Source organism: Phoca vitulina, unplaced genomic scaffold (genome assembly GCF_004348235.1).
Source record: "Phoca vitulina isolate PV1807 unplaced genomic scaffold, GSC_HSeal_1.0 scaffold50, whole genome shotgun sequence".
Classification (NCBI taxonomy): Eukaryota; Metazoa; Chordata; class Mammalia; order Carnivora; family Phocidae; genus Phoca; species Phoca vitulina.
Genome location: NW_022589753.1, coordinates 6,581,610 through 6,592,319, shown reverse-complemented (window position 1 = coordinate 6,592,319; position 10,710 = coordinate 6,581,610).

Sequence of the window (10,710 nt, the reverse complement as noted above, 5' to 3'; positions counted from 1 at the left end):
TTTTGATAATCACAGAAATTAGAGGAGGAAATGAAAGCCTTGGCGGGTCATCCAGTCCATCACCTGCCTGTCCCGAACGCATCTCCAGTGTATATTTTGTAGGGTTTATGGCATTGCTAGCTGAAGTGCTTCTCATGTCTAGAGAAAATCGGGGGTCAGTTCACACTTGCTCCTTTGTTCTCCCTCCTACAAAGGTCATAGTCCAAATTCTGTTCTGCTCATTTGCAAACTATTTCTTGCAAGCAGAAAGTGTTATTAGGAAGTAAAGTGTCATTTTTTGTTTGTTTTACTTAAACAACGCTTCATTGGGATATTCTAGGGCATGCAACAGCAACAAAATATGAATCTCAAATAAACCTCAGGTGTTTATTTGTGGCTAACGCTACATGCTCAACACAAGTCAGCAGTGGGAACTGTTTATCATGACTGAGGTCCTGGACTGATAGAGTTCAACATGTTCTTCCACAGTCGCTAGAAGAGATGGGAACAAAGCAAATTGCACATGGGCTTTGAAAGTGTCATCATGGAAGTGACACACATCAATTTTGCTCTCATTTTATTGGCATATCACTTGGCCATATGCCTATCGTATGGCCTACCCATGTGCCTGGAAGTGAGAAGAACCAGAAATATTTTGTGGGCAGCAAGAATGATTATCACAAGGAAGAAATCTACTGCAATGCTAAATGGCCAACCTCAATCTCAAAGGCCACCTGATGATTAGAACAGGACCCCGTGAAAGTGGATAAACACCGTTAGCATACCATCGTCAACCAGTGGATATTTATTGATTCCCAACTATGTCAAGACTTACAGTGACAAAAGAAACAAAGTCACTTAATGATAGCAGTTACATTCAAAAGAGGGAGACAGGCAAAAGAAAAAAAAAAAAGTCAGCAAATAAATAAACCATATGACAAAAGTGTTGTGAAGCATATATATAAGACAGGTTGTAGGCGTGTGTGTGTAATGGGCCAATGTATTAGGGATGCCTAAGCAGGGTGGAAAACGGCATCCACATGGACAGGTGACCTGCCTTGAGATGATGAAATCCCAAGTGGATGAGAGAATTCACACAGGGGAAGCAACCTGGCATGGGAGTGCACAGTGAGGAAGGCTTCCACATCGGTGCGAGGAGGTGAGACGGGAGATGTTGGATCCTAAGTGAGGTAGGGAGAGCATCCATGCAGGGGAAGGAACAACGGTAGAAAACAAAGATTGCTTCCACAATGTGGAACCTCAAATTTCTAAATGAAAATGAAACCCGTGCTGTTGGACTGGAATTATCAGGATAAACTCAGCTTTGACAGATAAATGAATGGATGGATGTTGGATAAATAGATCTGTGTTTGTGTATATGTTACACATATATTCCTTAGCTTGTCCACTGAGAAGCACCAACGGTGAGCACACTTAATTGCCAGATCTTGGCTTCTAAGTACCAATATCCGCTAAAAGGAACCAGAGTCTTGGAGGAAAGGCTGTTTCCTGTGCTGGGGAAGAAAAAGTACAAGAGTCTGGAACATCTTTTTGTGCAAGAACGTGTTCAAAGAATGATAGAAACAGGTTTTTAAAAAAATCTGAAACCAAACCAAAGGAGCTCCCTCTGACCAAACTGAGGACAATTTGAGCATTTGAAGTAAATATTGATAGTAACAGATTATAACCCAACAAATTAAGTAGGAAACCAGGAGTCCATACAAGTGCAGATGAACAGACAGCACAGAGTGATTAATGGGATATTTGCAAGGTCTCAAAGCTCCTCTCCATCAAATGCCTCTTAATTCCAAAGGGGAAAAGAGTAACTACAATGGACGAGCCTGGTAGATACCACCATAATCCGACAATCAGAAGGAACATTATCAATGAGGAGACAAAGTTAAATTGTGTGCCACCTACTAGGATGCAGGGGGGCATCACTTCTGCAAGAACCCTGGAGAAGATGTGTGACCTGAATCCAATCATGAGGAGGCATCAGAGAAATCCAAAATGAAGGACATGTGACAAAATAGAGCATTGGCCTGTCAACCCCGAAAGTGGGCAGGTTGAAGGGGTGCCTGGTGGCTCAATTGGTTAAGTGTCCAACTCAGGAGCTCAGCTCAGTTCTTAACCTCAGGGTCGTGAGTTCAAGTCCCACATAGGGTGTGGAGCCTCTTTTTTTTTTTTTAAGATTTTATTTATTTATTTGACAGAGAGAGAGAGCACAAGCAGGGAGGAGGGGAAGAGGGAGAGAAGGGAGGCCCATGCGGGGCTCGATCCCAGGACCCCAGGATCATGACCTGAGCTGAAGGCAGACACATAACCGACTGAACCACCCAGGCACCCCATGGAGCCTACTTTAAAAAAAAAAAAAGTGGGCAGGTCGCAAGAGTCAGCCACAGACTGACGAGACATCCTGGAGTAATGGCATCTGAAGGGACATGATGACAGAATGCAACAAGGATTTTGACCTAGAACCTTTTGCTGTAAAAGACATCATTGGGAAAGCTGGTGAAACTTGCACAGAATCTGAGAATGGTAGTAATGCATCAATATGAATTTCCTGATTTTTATGGTTATATAACAGCCATGTGAAAGAATTTCCTTATTTGTAAGAAATACATACTAAAGTGTTTAGAGGCGAGGGACACACCCTCAAATGGCTCAGGAAAAAAAGAATTCAGCACTATATGTACAACTTTTATAAGCTTTTATTGCTTCAACATAAAAAAATGCAAAGTTATACTAAAAAGAAAAGATATTAATGATATATATATCTTTTTTTTTAAAGATTTTATTTATTTGACAGAGAGATACATAGCAAGAGAGGGAACACAAGCAGGGGGAGTGGGAGAGGGAGAAGCAGGCTTCCCGCTGAGCAGGGACCATGACCTGAGCCGAAGGCAGACGCTTAATGACTAAGCCACCCAGGTGCCCGAAAAGATATTAATGATATATTAAGAGAACAAGAAAGTTACAGAGCTGAACGGTAGGACTCCAATTTTGTTTTTTAAAAGGAATACACATGTCTGCCACGTGAACGGTCATGGATCTCCCTGGGTGGTAACATTAGGTCTAGAATTGTTGTTGTTTCTGCAAATCACCTGCAATCCATTGCCACGAGATGCTCCCTTTGTGATGGGCTATTCTACAGGAGTCGCTGGGCTTGGTTGTTCCCAGTGCTTGTTTGAGTCTCCCAGCACCCGGATTCTACAGCCGCGGGCTCCCGGAGCACACAGCATCACACCAGCTCAGCAGTGTCAGGCCCGAGGCACCTACAGGACAGCGGGACTCTGCACGTGCCCAGGCTTGCCTGGTGCACACAAGGGATCTCCAGAATCCCCCCAGGAGAAGCCCTTGAACACTTGAGCTCGCCGTGAGTAGAACCTGGTCTACACCGCCAGCACCAGTAGCCCGGAGTGACAATCTTGGCTCTTGGCTCTCATCAGAGCAGTTTAAGGCTTGTACATGTTCCACAGGAGTTTCCAGTGCAGAGGAAGCCAGGAGGTTGAGCGCTCTCTCAGGGCCTCCCTTCAGCCTGTTCCCCAGGGCTGAAGGCGGGGATCTGCTAACAAGCTTCCTCTCTCCTCCTCCCGCTCACCCCCAAGAGTCCGGCTGGTCCCCCTGAGCTGCAGCCGCACCCCGCACTCTGCCGCCCTACACATCCCAACTCCATCAGCACCAAGACGCTTCTGGTGACAGCACCGTGGCAACTTTGTAATGATTCCAACGTAAAATCTGGAGCAGATATTTTTACGAATTTGAAGTAAAAAGATGGGTTAAAGTTGAGCTCTTGTTTGGGACTGACGGACGGCAATATTTGACAAGTCACTCCAGAGCATCTTCAAAATCCAGCTGATCACTAGAGTCACCTGGAGAAGCTGAAACCAAGGACAGATCTGTGGGCTCCGACTGCAGAGCCACGGACCCCCGTAAGTCAGAGAATGCCAGTGGAGTCAGGAGGGAGACCTAAAATGATCTTTCTGATCTTGCCCCACACATGCAGCATCGTCTGTAACTTTTTTAAGCAAACATGCATTCATTTGATCATTCAGAAAACATGAGGGAAAATTAAACTGCCGTGAAAATGACTGAGAGCAGAATCTTTAGGTTGGGAATTTAAAAAGCAGCTTCACACTTTGAGACTCATCAGCTTGGTGTAAACTTAGCGGCTGCATCCAAAAGACAATGAGCAATGATGTGACGGACGTTCCACGTCCCAGTAGCAGGAACAACCTTCACATAGTGTGGCGCTTTATGGTTCGTAAAACCCCAGGATGTATTTGCATTTAACTATTCAAAAGGTAATACAGAAATCACTAGCATCACAGTCCCCTATGGTGTTGGTCCAAAATGCGGATTTCCAGGGCACCACCCCAGGCTTACTGAATCAGAACTTTTGAGGATAGGGGAAAACATTACAATATTTTTAACAAGCACCCCAGGGGGTTCTTATGGCTAAATTCAAAAACAATTGAAGAGCATTCTACCCCTCTTATGTAGACAAGGCAGGTAGGACTGGTCACTTGTCCAAGGTCACTGCACTCCCCTTTCCAAGAACCTGCAAAGCCACAGGAAGAAGAATTCCTCGTGAATGTGCTGGAGGCAGGTCCCAGAGCACTCTGCAGTTCTATCAGTGATAGAAGTAACAGAAGACCAAACACTTACTGAGGGAGGTAAGGAAGCGGATTCCCTCTAACCCAGCAGGAGCCAGATTCTTCTAGAAGTTATGTTCCCCTGGAATCACGAGGGAAAGCTTTTAGTGGCACTATGGGAACGGTTTGTGAGAGGGCTCTTCACAGTGACTAACGTTTCATCACTTCTGTGCTGTGAGCCCAGACTCCAGCAGTTAAGAAGAGACACATGTACATAGTAGGAAGCACAGGGGCGAGTCCCAGACCTCAGAACGCGGTCAGGAAGTCGGAGAGATGGGTACACAGTCGTGTACCACCTATACTCCCAGGCAAGCTCCCCGGGCTGGGCACATGCCAGTGGTGGGGGACTACTTTACTCACTCCTTCAAAAGAAATATGTGGCTGAAGACTGTAAGACTTTGGGCCATCATCTACCTGGCCCTCTGACCAAGTAGGTCTCCCCCCCCCACCCACAGTCCATAAGGCCCCAAACTACTGCCTAAATCCATGGCCAATGGGGCAGAGCAAGAAAAACAGAAATGTTCTGCCAGCCAGTCTAAATTTGGAGGGAGGTCTTAAAAGCAGAAATAAAGATTATAGAAGATTTTTGAAGATTTTTGTTTTCCTTGCAAACCTAAATTTATGGATTCATATTTAACCTGCTACTCTTTCAAGGAAGCTGTGTTTATTGGCTCATAAGAAGAAGGAGGCCGGCTCTCCTAGAAAGAGTCCCCTTCACCTGCCCACTCTAGGTGTCAATAGGGACTTCCCATGGACTGCATCGGACTGGAGATCCGAGCTCCAAACTGACTTAGGTAAGCCTGGATGGGTACTGGGTCATCTAACACAGACGCAGTGGCATGTAGGCCTGCTGTCCTGACTTCTCATGACCAAAGACATTCTTTAGAAATAAGGTATGACAGGCAACATTTAGGAGAGCAAGCCACTTCCTTCTCTCCAGGCTACCACTAACCTCTAAGGTACTTTCATACAAATTCAGAAAAGGACCTTCTCACTAAAGATACTCTCATCTGTCAGAAGATTACTGTAATATTCTTATTTTGTTAGGACAGTTTGCTAAATATAAAAACAGTTCTACGATGTCTATGATAGAAGCGGCACACCCCTGAGATAGTGCAGTGTACAACCCCCACAACTGTACATGGCACCCCTGGTATCATTCTTCATTTTAAGCAAGACCTGACTCTGAAAGACAATTATGGTGAAAGCAGTGACAAGGTCACCCAGATCAGGTTGCTGTTTCAAAACACTTACCGTTAGTATTCATGGAAACTAACACACTGCTCTGCTTTCTAGATTGCAGAATCTCCACCCATAAAGTGAAGAAGCATTTGCAGAGGTTTGGAACTTGTAGGAAAGACGAAAGAACAGATTCTGAGTTTATAGAATATGGGGCACATAGTAGGTGCACAGTAAGCGTGTGATCGTTTAGTCAGGAAAAAAAAAAAAAAGGGAAACATTTAAACTCCAAAAGAAGGTTCTTGCTTTATTTCCTTTCTAACAGACTAGGTCTCTAACTCTCAGAAAGTCATGGATAACTGTGGGATTCTTGCCAACTTCAACTCATGACTTTGTACCAATCTCTGACAATAAAGGAGGACTTGATATTTTTTTTTCTTTAATCTCTAACTACCAAGTCAGTCAATGAAAAGAAAATCTTGCAAAATAGGACTTCTTTAAATGGCTTTTGGGCTCCATCGTTCCCTTTACAGATACTTATAAAATACTGTCTTATCTTCTCATGAGAGGGGAAAGGGGCAAAGTCCTATCTCCCCAGAGACCAGCCCCAGGTGCTTCTGGTGCTGCTCTTAAATCTTGAAGCCTCCCCACTCTGAGCTGCTATCCTGGACGTGGCTTCCTTCCAAGCTCAGAAACAGCTTCCTTGAATTACTGAAATGTGGGGCGTTCCTCACCCTGGAGAGAAGTTACCAGACTCTTTCAACAGCATTTTTCCTTCCAATCAGGCTAGCCAAGAAGTGAAAGGGCAGAATCTAGTACACTTTCTGAGCCCACGGTTCACAATGTCACCCTAATGAAGAGAAGCTGCAATCTTTGCGGGTGAGACAGCATCTTTTACCTGCCAAGAACTGACCTCAGCACTGAGAGAAAGGAAAAAAAAAAAAAAAGAAAGAAAACAAAACTTGAACAGAAACTAGAATCAATTCTATTCCTTTTCATTCAATTGTCATTCATGTCAGATATCAATGAAATTTTATCATTCTTTTTTCCTAGTTTTTGGTTGAATGTGTTTTTATCCCTGTGCATTACCTCTTTGAGTGAATGCTTACGCTAGTAGTTACTCCATTTTTTACATGGGGGCGGGCATGATGTTAAAAATGCTAACACTGAAAGTAAAAGCCAAGCTATTTTAGAAGAAACGCTCATGACTGTTTATTTCTAAAGAGCTAAGGAACTTGGAAGAAAAACAGCCCCACACGACTTACAACGGGAGCTGGATCCATTTTGTGTAGACACAGGAAAGGATCAAAGCCCCCTAACCCCATCCGGAACGCTGAACATGCAGACTGGCCATCATCTTGGGTCAAACGGGATAACTGCCCGGTCAAAACAGGGGGCTACAGACAGTAGAATAAAGGGTTTTGCTGTGTCACTCGGGGCCTAGAGACATTTTCTGACCTAAGTATGCAGTGTGGAAGCATTCGGCCTGTTCCCTGTCCAATGTAGCAGCCCTCATTCCTATATGGTGCCACCCTAACCACATGCTAGGGTCTTGTCCCTGGTCACTGCACAGCCATCTCCAGACCCACCAGACTTGTGCCCAGCTTAATGATCTTCGGCTGCATTGAATGCTCAGAGCACCATATTCCCACCCTCAAATGGGCCCGGGCCTGCTCCTGCTTCTCCATGTCCCTTCTCTCTGGAACCCCCTGAAGGAAAACCACTGGGTGGAAAGGTCCTTTTAAGCCACGTCATCCTATCCCAAAGGAGGGAAAAAAAAAAGTAATGTGAAAATAGCCACTTGACCTGCATTAATGTCCCTACATTTTCTTCCTCTTATTGATTGTACCTTGGCAGTAAGGCTGAAACATGACCAATGACATAAATAAATAAATAATAACAAACAGCAGCCTCTCTGCACCCCTAAATTGCGAGCACAGAGCAGATCTTTGTGAGCCCCTCACCTTCCCCGGAAACAGCCAGACCAAAGCCCTCTAGGGTTTCCTGGAAAGTCAGAAGGTCAAAATTTATGTTCTCAAGGTAACCCAGGGGAAATAAAGACTTCCTTAGCTCAGTACAATGTGTTTCTCATTGTAAATATCACCAATTGGTCCTAAAAATTGTTAAGAAAGACTTCTGCCCTTGGATGAATTTTAAATGTACTGAATGACCTGCTAGAAACTGCATTGTTGTTGATCCTTCTGAGCACACTCTCTCTTCTCTCTCTCTCTCTCTCTCTCTCTCTCACACACACACACACACACACACACCCTTTACTCGATGGAGCAGTGTCTTCTGAAGCCAAACACCATGTGTGCTTAAAGGCACTGCGATCCCTGGAGAAGGATCACTTCAATTACAAAGAAAAAATGCAACGTAACTACATCTTTATTTCAGAACAAACGCTGACAAAATGAGGAATATCACTAAGGGTTTTCTCTCTTCACAAGAAAGCCACTTTCTGTGGATGACTTACCTTCGTTTTCACGCAAGCGTCTCCCACACCTTTGCTCTAGGTGAAGTCTTCCTCGAGCCCTTCCTCTGCACAACTGGCAGCAGTCCCTGGAGCCGCTTCCCATCACAAAGTAAGAGTCCCGTGTTCACCCGCACGAAAGCTTCGGACGCACTGCCTTCAGCCCGCTGGGTTATAAATAGGGAGGCTAACAGGAGCATTTGTAGTTCTGGGTCACTGCAAAGAAATGCCCTGCACCTGGATGGACTGAGGTTAAAAGAATCAGCTGGGGACTTGGTGAAACTGAAGCCCAGCCCATGAGAGTCTGATGCTGGTGGTCTCGGGTTTTACTTAAGGACAGGGCTTCATAAACGCTCCTGTGCCTAAAAATCATGGGGTGGGGCAAAAAGACCTTTTGAAAAATGCAGATCCCAACTCAGTAGGTCTGGGGTGAGTCTAGACCCACCTGGGGTTTCTAACAAGCCCCCAGGTGATGCGGATGCATCCACAGACCACACTTTGAGTAACAAGCCTTTAAGAAACAACAATGGATGGTCTCGCCATTCACCGTGTGGTACCCGGGACAGGACCGTGAACATCATCTGGGAGCTTTTTAGAAAGGCAGTTTCAGGGCCCACCCCAGACCTATGATATTGGAATCTACATTTTTATCAAGATTCCTAGATGGTTCTTATGCACATTTGTTTGAGAAGCTGACATAAGAGAACTTCAGGATCAAATTCACAAAGGAGTTGTCTTCCACAGAAAAGGCAGCTTGCAGCTGGGGTGGGGGGGGCAGTGCAAAAAAAAATGCATCTTTTTTATTCTAAAGCAACTGAAACCCATATTAAAGGTAGGCCTGCAGTAGAAGGGACTGAGTAACCTATTTAAAAACAAATCTCTTAAATCCCACCTTCTCCCTACCAAAGGGAACCACTTGGCACAAGAATTCTATTGTGGCTCCTCGGCTCTGAATGTGAAACTGCTATCATAAGGTGTCCCCTTCCTCTGCTCATCATTTCTCTATGGGCATTAGGTCAAACAACTTGGGGACCTTGCTATAACCAGTGCATTACCACTGTTCTGGGGACAGGCGGTTTAAACAGTAAAGGGGGACTGATAAAGCCCAGTATGCTCAGTCAGGAGGCGAGGTGGAACCGCATGTTCAGATCTCAGTTGCTCCTTGCAAAGACTCTGTGTCTGATGTTTAGGGAGGTCTGAAAAAGGCAGATGTCACCACTTCTATGAACTCAGCACCTTAACAAAACGTGTGACACATCAGAAGGATAATTTCTTCAGTGTTGGCTGAAGAGATTTATTTCAAGATTTAAAGCAGTAAATAAAAAATCTTAAAAAGGGGGGGGCGCCTGGGTGGCTCAGTCATTAAGCGTCTGCCTTTGGCTCAGGTCATGATCCCAGAGTCCTGGGATCGAGCCCCCACATCGGGCTCCCTGCTCAGTGGGAGGCCTGCTTCTCCCTCTCCCACTCCCCCTGCTTGTGTTCCCTCTCTCGCTGTCTCTCTGTCAAATAAATAAATAAAAATCTTAAAAAAAAATTTAAAGCAGTAGTTGCTAAAAAGTAGAGGCCAAAAGAAGACATGCGTCTATAGATCTCCAGAAACCAAAAAGAAAGGGGAAAACAGACTTAATTCAAAAAAAAAATAAAACAAAACTTTAATTAAATAATCACCTTCTAACAGAATCTGGGGTCACGGAGAGTACCCTAAAAGCAGTTGGAATCAGTGAGATCCTATCCACAAGCTCTTTATTTCCTTCAGTTGTGTTTTTCTTGGGATTCTGTTTGCTACAAACAATTGCTTGCATTTGTTGATCAATAGATCAAGGAACAGTCAAAGGAGATAGGGAACATCTAGGAAGGGATGATGCTGGCATCGATGAATGTGGACAGGGCCAATGCAAATACTGTGTTCAATTAGCATTTTTGTGGACCGAGCAATTTCTGGAAACTATTCTCAAGTCACAGAACACACAGGGAGCATCTGGCTCCATTTCTGGAAGCACTTCTAATACCCTTGCTTCCAGCTCTTCAACCAGTCCCCCTCCAACTCAGTTCTTGACCCTTCATCATGCCAGTCTTAACATCCTCCTTCTGCTCTACTTGCTTCTTTGCTGTGCTCGGGCTTCAGGTATTAGTAATAACAGCCAACCCTTAGTTGGGCTTCCTTACAGAGTCCGAGGCACTTCACACACCTTATTAAATTCTCACAAGAATTTCTTGTTTACTAAGGAAATAACTAAAGCTCAGAGAGGTGAGGAAACCTGCCCCAGGTCACAGAGCTGGTAAGTGAAGGCTGCAGGATTCCATCCTATGTCTGTTCCAAATCCAGAGTCCCCTGACTAAATCATTCTGTCCCTTTTGTTCCCTCCCTTCTACCTTACCTTTCCAGCCACTGTGTCTGCCTAGCTCTTACTTCCTAGACCCGGT